The sequence below is a fragment of the Aquarana catesbeiana genome, linkage group LG11 (assembly GCF_042186555.1).
Source record: "Aquarana catesbeiana isolate 2022-GZ linkage group LG11, ASM4218655v1, whole genome shotgun sequence".
Classification (NCBI taxonomy): domain Eukaryota; kingdom Metazoa; phylum Chordata; class Amphibia; order Anura; family Ranidae; genus Aquarana; species Aquarana catesbeiana.
The window spans coordinates 39,468,992-39,484,045 of NC_133334.1; the positions used below are offsets into that span (position 1 = coordinate 39,468,992).

Consider the following 15,054-nt stretch of genomic DNA (forward strand, 5'->3'; position numbering starts at 1 on the left):
GATCAAGATTTTCTGGTCTGCAATCACCTCCTGTTTGTCGGAGGTTCTCAGTATTCCAATCCCTACAACCCCAAGAGTATGCCTCATAGGTCTGGTGGAGGAGGTTGTCCCTTCTCTAGCTCACCGCACTTTACTCAATATAGGGTTGTTCTATGGTAGGAAGGCCATCTTACTACATTGGAAAAAGGCAAATGCTCCTACAATAGCATATTGGAAGGGTCTGATGAACTCTGTAATCCATCTTTATAAGGCCACATACATTTCAAGGGGCTGTAAGAAAAAAATTATATAAGGTCTGGCAGCCATGGTTAGACTCTTCTACAACAGTGGGCTGATACAACCAATTTTAGTTTATTGGATTGCATAATCTCATGAATAGGAGGTGGGTAATGTGAACTCTTGCTACTGATGTTCAAGAGCTTGCTCTACATGTATATATGATCACTTTACCAGCCATTCCCCTGATTTCAGATAGACAAGTGATACAACTGAACTCAGATTATAACTTACTGGTGCTCTATTTCTCCTGGACTGGTGCTGATGGTTGAGTTTAGGGGGGGTGGAGGAACTTCTAGTTTTCTATTTAGGTTGTTTGGTTGGACTATGTTAGTCCAAAATTGCGGCCCTGCGAGGCCAAGAGAAGAGAAGGTATGTTGCCCTCTTGGCCTCTATGTTTTGAATGTATACCATGTATGAAAAAACTGAATAAAAAGAATAAAAAAAAAAAAACATTAAAGCAGAACTCCAGGCCACTGGAAAATGATCCCTTGCAGTGGGATGCTGCACCTGCACTGCAAAGGTTAATAGCTCGTTTTGTCTAGGGGGGGTGAAGAAGCAGTTTTACTTACCCGATACTCAGCTCACCCAGCAGTTGCTGCCAATCAATGCTCTGGTCCTTGGCTGTGGATTGAACGTCAAGACCGTAGACTGTTGCAGCATGGGAACCAGGTCCAGCTTCTGGGAGAAGCAGAGGATTGGCACAGCCCCACTGCAAGGGATCATTTTAAAATGTCTTAAGCACTACCTACAAATAGGCCACACTCTTGTACAGCTGAGAAAGAACCTAGTCAAGCACGATCTACACCTAATTTGCTTCCTTGGAGAGCAGGGGAGACATCAGGGGTCATAGCAGAATGTTGCCACATAACTGTATTTTTATTATATAAGGGATCCCTTAAGAAAGAAAAAAAAAAAAAGTGTCAAAAATTAAATATACACCCAAGCACTTAAACCCCTCAGCCGACATTGCTGAGCCCTACCCCGAAGTATGAAAACATCAATGTTACATATCGCCATGCACACCAAAGTGAGAACAATAATTCTAGGCCCATTGTTCATCATCAGCTCTAAACTGACTACCAGTAAGGGCTTTATAGCTCTGCCTTACCTAAAAAACACACAACCTGCAAGGCAATAACATAATGTGCTTAGAATGAAGCCCTCCAGCAGTGCGCTGTCACAGTTGACAGGGCTTCCATCTTCCTCCAGTCTTCCTACCGGGTTCACTGGCTCTGGTCCTTTGAATGGCTTAGTTGTGAAGAAGTCACTCCTGCGCATGCACACAGGAGTCACAGTTCACAGCAGAGAGCTCTGAAGAGACGGCACGGATATGCCATTCCTTCAGAGCGCATGCACCAGTGACGTCAGTCATTCTGTGTGAATATCTACTAAACGCTGCAAGTTTAATAGATATTCAGTGTACCTACAGGTAATTCTTAGTATAGGCTTACCTGTAGGTACAAGTTCAAAAGCAGAGTTTACTACCGCTTTAAAGCTTCGCTGAGTACTGAGTTCATCGTCAGACACACGCAATTTTAAGGCTTGACATGTTAAGTATCTATTTACTTGGTGCAACCTCATCTTTTATATTTAAAGGGCAAGTTCACCTTTACAGAAACATCTGTAAGGTCAACTTACACAAGACCACCCAACAACCCCCCCCTCCCCCCCCCCCCCCCCACTGACCTGGAGCCCGGTGATCACCTGCTAGGAGACATCGTAAAGCCGCCTCACCGGTCCGGGGCTTAGAAATCCCCTCGGCTCAATCTCCTAAACGTACCTCGTCAGGAGGTACGTTTAGGAACATTCTACTAATTGGTCGGCGCCATCACATTTGAGCGGCGCTGACCAGTCAGAACTCGTGTAGCCTGTCCTGTCACTGTGGGTGAAGAGGAGAGAAAGCCGCGGGGACTTTAAATGCCCCGACAGGTAAAGCGGCTATATGAGCTGTCAGAACAGACGATTGCCGGACTCCAGGTTAGCTGGACCGGGTGCGATGGGGGCAGGGTCCAGCGTAAGTTCAATCTTACAGATTTTCTGTAAAAAGTGAACTTACACTTTAACCAAAAAAATTGGGTAATATATTGCATTTGTGTGCCCTAAAATTAACTTGCATGTATTTTTTACAGATCATGCGACATAAAAATATGGAACTTCTGCCATTTTATTGCAGAATTCTATCTCAATTTAGATTTATTTTTCTTTATAATTTTATTAGGCATTTTTGCTTTAAAACAGCACAGGCAATAATGAAAAATAACAAACGATATTTACACTATTCACCACCTTCCCTGTTCTCCTACACAGACTCACATTTGTTTTGTTTTTTTTGTTTCAGAAGACATTTTTGTCATTGCTGCAGTCTACAAACAGTGGAAATAGAAATGTCCATCAAATTGCCTAAAACAAGAATCAGTGTTTGCCGAGTTGGTCTTGGTATAACATCATTTTGATACTACAAACATCCCAGTTTAAACATCAAATGTTTGAGAACAGCAATTAAGACTCCGGAGCAAACAAAAACAGAAAAAAAAAAAAAAAAAAGATATTGTGGAAGCACGCTCCCAATTTATTCTATAAAAATCCAGCAAGATTTATTTGTATCTATTCATTTGTTGGTCTTTTAGACCTCATGCACACGGGACAATTTACTGTGGCTGTTATTGGGGTCTGACTTTTTTTTTTTTCTTTTCTTTTCTGCCTCTGAACACCCCTTCATGTTATCTTATGTGTCCATGCACACATAGGCGTTTTGGGGGAGTTTAGACGCAGAATAAAAAAAAAAACTGCGTTGGCGCAGTGGCGTTTTGGCAGAAAAAACACTAATGCCACACGATCGGACATTCCGACAACAAAATCCATGGATTTTTTCAGACGGATGTTGGCTCAAACTTGTCTTGCATACACACGGTCACACAAATCTTGTCGGAAATTCCGAACGTCAAGAACGCGGTGATGTACAACACGTACGATGAGCCGAGAAAAATGAAGTTCAATAGCCAGTGCGGCTCCTCTGCTTGATTCCTGGCATGCGTCGGAATTGTGTACACACAATCGGAATTTACGACGACGGGTTTTGTTGTCGGAAAAATTTGAGATCCAGATCTCAAATTTTGTTTGTCGGAAATTCAGACGGAAAATGTCCTATGGAGCTTATACACAGTCAGAATTTCCGACAACAAGCTCACATCGAACATTTCCCGTCGAAAAATTCGACCGTGTGTACGCGGCATTAGTGTGTCTAAACAAGCATTAACGCTAGGTGCGTTTAGCACTTGAGCGTTAATGCATTTCAAAGGCCAGATTAAATGATCATTCTGGCCAAAGAGATGAATGAACACCTAAGCGTGTGATGCGCCTAAACGCATTACATGCATTTAGAAGCTTTAAGCGTTGTTTCTGCCAGAACATTGCTGCCAGGAGGAAAGGCGTCTAGGTGAGATCGCAAAATGTCCTGCATGCACAAGGCCTTCATTTTTAGGAGAGGAGAGATCACAAAACGTCCTGTATGCACAAGGCCTTCATTTTTAGGAGAGGAGAGATCACAAAACGTCTTGTGTGCACAAGGCCTTCATTTTTAGGAGAGGAGAGATCACAAAACGTCCTGAATGCACAAGGCCTTCATTTTTAGGAGAGGAGAGATCACAAAACGTCCTGCATGCACAAGGCCTTCATTTTTAGGAGAGGAGCGATCACAAAACGTCCTGAATGCACAAGGCCATCATTTTTAGGAGAGGAGAGATCACAAAACGTCCTGAATGCACAAGGCCTTCATTTTTAGGAGAGGAGAGATCACAAAACGTCCTGAATGCACAAGGCCTTCATTTTTAGGAGAGGAGAGATCACAAAACGTCCTGCATGCACAAGGCCTTCATTTTTAGGAGAGGAGAGATCACAAAACGTCCTGCATGCACAAGGCCTTCATTTTTTTAATTTATGTAGCACTAAAATATTTCACAGCAGAGAAAATTCTCTTTCTCATTTATATCTTAGCGTTATATTTCCTGGAAATGCATGTTACATTGCTTGTCATTAATTTCACATGACATGGCACCCCAATACACATCTGAGTGTTCTGTGAGCATGTGTATAAAAAAAAAAAAAAAAAAAAAAAGTGCATTTTTGTGCGTGTTTACAGAATGCAGTGAAGCCGCATTGCGCTTGCTGTGCCAATTATTCTTAATGGCAACCCAAAACGCGGCAAACAGATGACCAGATGTACATTTTTGCATCACGTCAAAATGAGCAGTTATAAAACACGAAGCTCAATGGCTAAAAAGGAACAGTAGCTTCTTAGGATTGTTGGTCATGTGTAGGTCAGCCCATTCAAGTCAATGGGCTGCCCTATGCGTGTAGCGTGAAAATGCACAGAAAAAAAACAAAAAACAAAAAAACGCAGGTTCACAATATGGTAGGTTTAGACCTAGCCCAAGACCCCATACACAATATTAGATTTTCTGCAGATTTTTGTCTTCAGATTTATCAAAACCATATGAGGTCAAACCTTAAGAGTTTCAATTTGTATGCAATCAGGCAGGCCCTTGCATTACATGCTTTTGGTAAATCTGAAGACAAAAATCTGCAGAAAATCTAATAGTGTGTATGGGGTCTTAGACCGAGGAAGGATGAGAAACTGAGCCAAACTTTTCAGAGCTGTCATCCAAAGAGATCTGTGTATAGGGGGATGGGGGATTATAGTAAAAAAGTTAAAAAAAAAATAAATAAAAAAATAAAAATAAGGTCTTAGGTAGGGTGGCCACCTGTCCAGGATTCACCCGGACAGTTCAGGTTTGGAATCATTTGTCCGGGTTTCAGACTGCCTGAAACCCGGACACATTATTCAGACTGGACTATGGCTTCCCAGCAGGGTTGCTGGCTGCAGTTGTCTAAGCTGAGAGTGTCTGTTATACGCTCTTTCACACTGCCCAAAGCCGGCAGTAACAATCCCGCCCAAACATACACAGACAGGAGAGGAGAGAGGGCTCGATCTGCTCCTCTTCCTCCCACCCCTACCCCTCTGTGTCTGCCCACACTCCAATCCCCGGCGCTGGGCCTCAGAAGAGGAAAGTGGGGGCTGGAAATTGGAAGTCCAGCAGCCTCAGATACAGCTGGATGAGAGGTGCTGACTGCCAAGGGGTGAGTGAGCTCACCATCCATCCCTGTCTGTGACTGAAGTCTCCCCCTTCTATCTCCTGTCTCTGAGTGAGTACACCAAGGTAAATCAGGGTTCTCAGAGCACCCCTTATATCAGAGTTCCCCCTTACATCAGAGTCCTCTCCATACACCAGAACATCCCTTATGTTAGAGCCCCCAGAGCTCTCCCTTACATCAGAGTCTGCAGAGTCCCCCCTTACAGTGTAAGGGAACTCTGCGAGTTCAGATGTAAAAGGGGAACTCTGTGGACTCTGATGTAAAAGGGAACTCTTGTTATTAACTTCATATGATTAGAAATGTTATTTAATAGCAACATCTATGCATAATTTATCTATGCATACTATTTAAAAAAATTTGCTATGCGACGCTGAAGTGTTCGGGTTTGACTTGAAGGACAGGTGGCATCCCTAGTCTTAGGGCAGGTTGAAGTTTGCATATTCCAGGTGCATTTTGCGTTTTATCAATATACATTTTTGATCCATTGAAGTCTATGGAACCAAAAACAAGTCCCTGGCCCTTTCCATAAAATGCACAGATGTGAACTACATCCATAGGAAACCATGTTAAATGGACTGTAGTGTGTTTCTGCAAAACTGAAAACGCACTAAAAAATGCATAGGTGTAAACCAGGCCTTACAAGATGCGGTGTAAAAAAAGGGGATGTTGAGCAGACATAGGAAGTTGAAGTTTACATTTAGAGATCTAATAAGAACAGATGCCGAGAATAACTATTAGGATGCAAGATAACACGCTGCGAAGACCTCATGAAAGCGGATGCAAAAAAAAAGGACGCTAGATTCGTATAGCTTTTTTTTAATAAATGTGATACTATTATAGACAGTTGGGGTATTTACTAAAACTGAAGAGTGAAAAATCTGGTGTAGAACCAATCAGCTTCCAGGTTTTTTTTTGTCAAAGCGTAATTTGAAACAGCTGAAGTTAGAAACCAATTGGCTACCATGCACAGCTGCTCCAGATTCTGAGTTCTCCAATTTTAGTAAATCAACCCCTATGAGTCTATGTGCATTTTAGACCCGGATAATAAAGCAATGTTGAGAGTTGTAAAAAGAAAAAAAAAAACACAACACACATCAATTCCCCATTCAGACACATGTTCTTTTGCATATTTTGCACTGTAAGCAGGTAAACGTTTATAGTGAACAACACAAGTGCACTCTATTGGAGCCGCTTGCAAATGTTGTCCTTTTTCGGAACAGCAGTAACCAAAACAGCAGATTACATACTGATTGCATGAGGTTACACACAAAAATACAGAGATTGTTATCAGACAGCGGAGCAAATACCCAGCAGGAGTAAGGGCTCTTTCACATTTGCAGTGGCCTGTGGTGCCCTCTGAAGAGTGATCTGTGTTCCGATAGTTTTCCAGAGGGCATTTGACAGGCAGTGAGGAGGCACCATATCGCCTCCTCACCCCCTGATTTAACTCTGAAATGCCACACGACCGCGGTGCATTGCATTCAGTTACAGCATGGCTCCACTGAACTCAACAAGCAAGTTTGACAAGCGGTGCCGTTCATTGTGGCAGTTCAGGTGGGCGACGGTAAAACTGGAGCCCTGGTCACTAGAGTTGCCACCTCATCCCTTTAAACCCGAACACATATGAATTACACGGGTTCTGTGGCTAATTGAATGCAGGTAAGACACTAAGTGAGTTTAATTACCACTAATCAGCCACAGAACCTGTGTAATTAATATGTGTTCGGGTTTAAAGGGATGAGGTGGCAACCCTACTGGTCACCCATCCTAAAAAAGTCCCTTACTCATGAAACCGGAAAAAGGAATCTATGATTACAGCCTGTCCATAGAAGAGCTGTTGTTGCTGGCACGCTTTTTTTTTCTTTTTTTCTTACGATAAGGGTTGGTCGTCTTCATTGGCAGCATCCATACCTTAGAACCAGTCAGAAATGGCAGATCCCATAGGTCTACAATTACAGGTCACCAGGGCCGGTGCTATCACTAGGCAAACTAGGCAGCAGCCTAGGACGCTCAGCCACTGGTGTTCATACTGTAATGGAAATTTGTAAGTTCTGTATATAATTGTAACAGTAATTTGGAAAGATGCTGAGCGTATCTTTTGTGTCTGTTCCCTACTGCAGTAGTTATTAATAATTTGGAACCACTAATCAATATGGAGATAGGAGTTGCCTATCATCAATTTAACTGAGTCAGCATGGCGAGCCAGCCAGGAGGGGATTCCAGGTGACCCTGAGTATCCGAAACGAGGAGCTTGAGACGATCCGGGAATTTCTGATAATCAGCCGGCTGAGGTAAGCCTTTTGCTTAGATTTGAGTTATCAGACTTCCTTGATCGGTAAGGCATTTTCGGGACAAAGGGTACCTATTTTACTCCCCTTAATCGAACTGTATTGATTGGTGGTTATATGTTATGTTGTCCCTGTCTATTGTCCATTGGAGTGTTATAGATAAGAAAGGGAAGAATAGTGCTGTTCACAGGTATATGTAGTAAATCTGCTAGATAAAGTAGTTTAGAGGCAAGAGGGTATAGGCACACGTAGAGAAGAGAGAAGACTGGCCAGTCATTATGGGCATTGAATTAAGTAAGGGAATGAAGGGTAAGAGACCCTCAAAAATGCCCAGCGCAAGAGGAGCGTTATATATGAACCAAAGGTGTGGTTCCGCCTATACTGAGCCCCTAGATTAATGGTTAAAGTGGACAGGGATCCACAATGGGTAACTGGGTTACCAAGGTCCACAGGGACTAAGAATCATGCAGAGTAAACAGCTAGAGAAACAGCTATCTATGTGAGCAGGATGGATCAAGGGTGACATTAACACTAGACAGAAAGGGACATTTTCATGTTAAGTTGTGGGATGAATTTGGGGTCAGGCACTACAACTATTAAAAGTCAGAAACAGAGAAATGAGAATTAAAACAGAATACTTTATATGTTGTCAGAGAGGGAAGATGGGATGAGCACTTTGGCTGCCCATCTTGATCATAGAAGCTAGATATAAAAGATATCTGAACAAAATAAGGAATGCAGAATTTATGCAGGGAAATATTAAAGAGTTAAAAGAAAGTGAGAGAATGATATGCATGTGTTGTGTACAAATGGGAAAAATGTAAGCGATTTTAGAGAGATATTGGTGTGTGTGCGAATGCTGGGACCTTTAGTTCTATTGCTTGTGTGTGTCATGTACGCAGATGTGACCCCCTCCTTTGTGCTCTCCTGAAAGAATGTCCCTGAGAGGTCAGTGATAAGCTGGAAGGACACCATGCCAATTCCAGTTTTTTAGACAAAACATGTGCCGGGTTAACGAATCTAATGGTAAAAAATGTGATCACAATTATTTTGAATCTGTTTTCCAAACATGGTAAAATGAAGGTTACATTTAACCGTGTATTGCACACATTGAATATCCTTTGATAGTGGAAACAGTGCATTTAAAAAAGGGAAATTAAGTAAAATTAAGTAATAATGAGTATTCATTTCTAATATGAGTTTAACAATTTTATTAATAATATAGATATATTGAAACTGGTTTAGACAACCTTTGGTTGGAAATGAAATTCAGGTTAATGGGGAAATTTGTAATGAATGAGATTAGTTTAGATTAAGATAACAATTTTGTAATTTTACATTTATACAATAAGCCCTTATTGAGAGAAAAAAAAGATTAAGATGAGGTTGTTATTTTGAATAAAGCTGCCATAATATTTAACAAAGCCAAGATGGATGGGATACATAAGAAGTTCTTCTACAAAAATGAAATTTTAAGGTTTTTGATAATAACTTGATGTGCGGTCCATGATGTGAGAGTAATAATAAATAAAATGTAAATATAACAGACCCATCACAGGTCCACACACCCTGTTAGGATAGATGCCACCTGCAGCCAGTTGTTTTATAGTTTTTGATGCTTTCTGATCCATCATACAGATTGTTGATCCTTTTGTTTTATTTATTTTTATTTTTGAAATCCAAAGCAGAATGTGTGGATTGTGAAATGATGTGCGCCTTTTTTTTGTAAGTACAGTGGTATAAGCAGAAGAATATTTTGGATTTATGGGCATCTCTGCATGACCGCAGGGTATTGTTATCATTTATTATAATATTGCCAGGAAAAAGTTGTGTTTTGAAACATGAAACTGGAGTTCTTACACAAACAGCATGATAGAAAACAAGCTATTGTAATATATTTATGCAAGCTGGACCCAGTAATGAAAGGGTTCACCCCGATATATCAGAGCTGTAGCTTTTATGCAAAGGTGCTATTAGACAAAGTTAGATATTGTTTTGGTCAAACATTTAATTTTTAATGGTCCGACATTCTGTGCAGCAAATATACAGCTAACTAAATGTTTGTCTAATGAAAGGTTTAAAATATGAGTTTGTTTATGTACAAATATAACAATGAAAAATGTGTACATTTGAATCCAGCCTCCTTATTGCCTCTATTGGAGGAGGCTGGAGACAAAGGAAAAGACACATGTGTTAAATTGATGGTGTAGGAATCAGCTGCTGTGAGCCCAGTGCGGGACACACTCCCTGAAGACCCAGATATTAAATTTTTTGTAGATTTGAGTATGCAGTTTATCACCCAGAAGGATACTCTGTATTCAAAGTCATTGGATCCTTTTTGCCCAGCTCAAGAAGCAGAGCTCCATGTTTTAGCAAAGCCTGTGAGCTATAAAAAGAGTGTATATTTATATAGATAGTCGAGATATAGAGTGCTTTTGGTTCCATTTAAAGGGCCAGAAGTTTGTTTTTACTTCGGTAGGTAAACCAACCAAGCATGCCAAGTTAATTTGATCGGCTGTTTTCAGCCTTCCAGGTTCTTGCTGAGGTAGCCATATTAACTTTCACACATGGAAGCAGACCAGGTAACTAAGGATGCTGCATTTACAGCCCTGGACACTTGATGGGTTTGTGCAACTCACAGATTCCACCCTAGTTCTGGCCCAGTATAGCTGGGATTAATAATTCAACTTTAAGGACCCCAGAACGAGAAGAACAAGTGGTCCACAGGGGGCAACTTCTTATGAAACAGGACTTTGGAAAAGGTGATCATTTATGTCTGCCAGCCACTCTTTTCCCTCCAGCTTGACACATGGACCGTGTCATCAGTCACAAGAAGTTATGGCTGCCTTAGTAAATGAGCGTGGGATAGAGCCAGGGTTCTCCACAGTTGTTTTTATAACATACCACTTCTTGTTTTACCTGTTACCAAAGGTGTTACCAAAAGCTGAACATCCCTCCCAGAGATTACATAAAAGATATATCCAGATGCCCAAGTTAGGATCTTACGAGTATGCATTTTGTCTGTATGGACATGTTTTTTGGATGTCCAGTGGCAAATGCTACTGCAAAGGCCACAGTAAAAAGTGTTATCAGAAGTAGTTTGTAAGTACAGAGTGCCAGAAAGTACAGAGAGTAACAGAGGAAATCATTTTTTATAGGAGAGTCCTTAATAGAAGTTTTGAGGTTTTATTTTTACACCCCTTACTGTCTACAATGTAGCGGACAAAGTAGAGTAAGAAACTAGAAAACTTTTGCCTGAATGTTTTCTTATATTTTATGAAGCCCCTAAGGGGGATATTGGACTCTCTCCCTATGGGATTTGGTTTGGGAGTGTGTTACTCACTTGCTTATATTTTGTCTCAGCAGCTGAAGTCCTCCATTCGGATCTCACAGAGAATGTTGCTGATCTTTTAAGGTTTTTTGACAAACTCATTTATGTGTTTTCTCCCCAATTCCAGATCCTAAAAGTTTGGAAGGATCTAAAACTAAAGCCAGGTGACTTGTGGATTGTTAAGAGACATTTATATATAAGGAAATGTTTGGAGACTCAATACAGCATCTATTTCATGTACAGTTTTTGCAAAACTTGAAGGAAAAGTCACCTGGATCCACACCAGACACTGCAAAAATGACTAAATTAAAGAAATCTCTGTGTTTGATTTGTTTCCCTCTTGTGATCACAGTCTAGGGTACTTTTTGATTCAATTACTTTAATTGTAAGGGATATATATATATATATTTGAAAAGTAGTTCAGCCATGTTGAAGCCATATTTGTCTTTTGTGCGTCTTCCATTCCATGTAGAATTGTCTGTGTTTACATGTGCTGATAAGTCAGCATGCCAACAATTCAGCTAGAAGGCCATTCTGGCCACAGGAGTGTACAGCCAGTACTCTGTAAATATGTCTTATCAATCATTTGTTTTTCACAATGAAAAGTCATTTGGTAATGAAAAAGTTGCTCAGCTATTATTTTCTCCACAATGGAGTTTTTGCCTCTTTGGCCAGGACTACCTCCACGTAAGCGTTTGGAGGTTCCAGGTTAAAGGTGATAGCAGGTATGGTTAGTGATCAAAATATTGATCAAAAGAGGGGAGAATGTAATTGAAATTTGTAAGTTCTGTATATAATTGTATTGTATTTTGTATGTATTGCACACTGTCCTCACTGTGCACACAGCACTAATAATGTTTTCAGTAAATGTTTACATTCTTTCGAGTCCTGATTAGAATAAGCCTGCCTATGTAACTCCCCTTGTTACCATAAACGTACAATTGTAATATTAATGTGATACCTACGTAATCATGTACATAAAAACCTTCAATTGCGTCATAATAAAGCAGAACAGCAATTTGGAAAGATGCTGAGCGTATCTTTTGTGTCTGTTCCCTACTGCAGTAGTTATTAATAATTTGGAACCACTAATCAATATGAAGATAGGAGTTGCCTATCATCAATTTAACTGAGTCAGCACCCTCTTCTCTCTGCAGCAAGCAACCAAGTCTCAGCATCAGCAGGCAGCCACAGCTCCGTTCGCACATAGTGTCAGCTGCGGCGGAAGACTGTGTCTGTGTCACGACTCCCGAATGAATGGAAGCAAACCTTCATTGATGGGCGCTGGTGAGGCTGCATTTGATGGGCGCTGGTGAGGCTGCATTTGATGGGCGCTGGTGAGGCTGCATTTGATGGGCGCTGGTGAGGCTGCATTTGATGGGCGCTGGTGAGGCTGCATTTGATGGGTGCGTCATTAAAAAGGTGGGATGTACATGGACAGGGCAAAGGGGGTAGAGTCAGGGGTGGAGCCAGGGGGCGGCAAAATTAGGTTTCACCTAGGGTGTCAAAAATCCTTGCACCAGCCCTGCAGGTCACTTTAATGCAGGGTTCACACTTGAGAACGCAGCATCTCACAGCAGGGGTCCGATGCGTTCCCGTTCACTGTTTCAGGTCCGATTTCAGCCTGAATTTTGTCTGAATTCGGACCTGAAATGGACCAGAAGACGCACAGGGCTCTGGCACTGGCACTGGCACTGGAGTTGCTGCGGAGTTGTGTGAACCGGCTCTATAGAGAGCCGGTCACAATCTCCTGCTATTGCGAATTGGATGCAGGGAAACCCACTCACTCAAAAAGGAACATAAGCTTATTTTGGGCAACAGCACGCGCATTGCAATTTGCCGCAAATGGGGGTGCCATTAGAAGTCCCGCGTTTTGCAGCGATTTGATAGCGCCGTAATTACGCCCGCGAACAGGTGTGAGAGAAGCATTCTTCTCACTGACCATCACACTAATGTATCATATTAGCAGGGGTTCCCTAAGGCTCGATTCACATCTATGCATGTTGCTTTTGAGCGTTTTTGCAGTGCTTTTTGCGGTGCTTGCCGCGTTTTTGAACATGCGCTTTTGCCGCGTTTTGCGTTTTTTTTATACTGTATACAGTGTAAAAAAAAAAAAAAGAAAAAAAGACGCAAAACGCGGCAAAAACGCAGTACTACCCCGACCCTTTCCAAAAACACAGAGGCACAAAAATGCATTGATGTGAACATGTTCCATAGGAACCCATGTTAAAAAATTCCCATGCATTTCTGCAAAATGCATCAAAAAAACGCATTAGTGTGAATAGAGCCTAAGACCAGAAAATAATTTCAAAAGGTTCCTCCGTGTTAAAAAGATTGAGAAAGGCTGTTGTAGGAGGAGCTCACTGGATTTATAGCAGGACCAACAGGTATATATATTTTTTTTTATGCTTACCGTTAAAACAAAAAGGATAGGGCTCTGGATACTTATAAAAAAAAAAAAACAGCAATGTGCTTTAAAAATGTGCATTGCGATCACCAGCTTTGGGAGACCAAAAAAGATGGAGCGCAACAAAAAGAATAGAGGGAAAAAAGGGTCTCCTACAATTACTGAACTCTCTCTGTGCTGCGTTAAGAAGAGAAAACTTTGTGAACTACAGCAAGCTCCATGCTGTGCCCACATTTTAGAAATGGGCTGTAAAATCCAGGTGACAGTGTGCATAGCCCTGAAGAGTATAACGGGTTTCTGCTCTCCGATATAGATTAGCCCCTGTGTTACTTTGCCCATTCAGCCTCTTACTATTCTACACCAAAAAGACAGAAAACAGGAGGAGGAAATAAGGACAGAGGGATATGTTCTAAAGAGGGACTGTCCCTCCAAATGATGGAAAGTTGAGAGCAATGTCACCCCCCCAACCCCCCACCCCTCTGTTGTATTAAACCACGTGCAAGCTCCATGTTTTATAGTGTGGAAGCTTACACAGGGCTAATGATAGAATTCTCCTAATCACATGGTGTTCGGTCCCGGTGATTGGCCAAACACTGAATGCTGAGTGGAGAGCTCAAGCTTCTTCATACCTCCTTCGTACCTGGGACACAAGAAGGTGTATAAATGGATCGGGGGGTTGGACTAAATTAGCTAGTTTATTGTCCTCTTGAATCATCAAATTTTGTTTGTTGCTTATCTTTCACAATTTGTTATATTTCGGTTTCAGGTTGAGGTGGCAAGCCTCCAATACCATTATGGTTTTGCATGGGTGTTATCTACATTTATATCACAAGCAGCTAGACTTTAGCTATTTGCAACAAAACCGCACGTAGTGTTAAGACGAAGATGAAAAGATCCAACAGCTGAATGACCAATCTTTCTTTACATTGATTAGTTATGAAACATTTATGCACGTATTGGCCAAGTGTCTATGTGCCATTCAGATATCACAAATCGGAGAATTATCCCAAACTAGCCATTACACCAGAGCAATCCAAACTAGCTGATCAATTTGTCTTGTGAGATCGGTGGGCTGACCAATTGAATGGTGGACTCTTCAGATGGTTGGATAAGGTGCGATGAGTCCCGATGACCACATTATGCTTATAGGTAACCTTCGATTTCAGCTTGCTCTGGATGGGTAAAGTCTATCCCCAAAGTCTATAAGAGCCATCGCTGGGGGACTCGGATGTAAGGGGGCTCCGATGGAAGGGGGGATATTGCTTTGTTTAACTTAAGTGCTTTCTCTTCTCTTAATCATTTCATACAGATTCCAAACGTTTGCCATAGACAATGACCAAACCAGCCAATGGATGACTGTAATTTTAAAACCTATAGACTGTAATGAGGTACCCACAGAGGTTTCATGTACCCTGAGATGAAAGTCACCCATTTCAGCCAGCTGTATTCTATAAACCACATCTAATAGCTATTAATTTCCCCCAGACATCCAACACTGGAGATGTCTATGTAGGAGTATGGGTTCCGCCAGCACTGGAAGTCTATCTAGGAGTTTGTGGTCTGCCAACAATGAAAAAGTGTCTACCTAGGAGTGTGGG

The 15,054-nt window shown here is 41.5% G+C and overlaps 1 protein-coding gene across 2 annotated transcripts in view; it reads right to left on the bottom strand.

Moving 5' to 3' along the window:
- Nucleotides 1–15,054, bottom strand: part of PRR5L (proline rich 5 like) — a 115,316-nt gene that overhangs the window by 70,845 nt on the left and 29,417 nt on the right. The window lies entirely within an intron of this gene.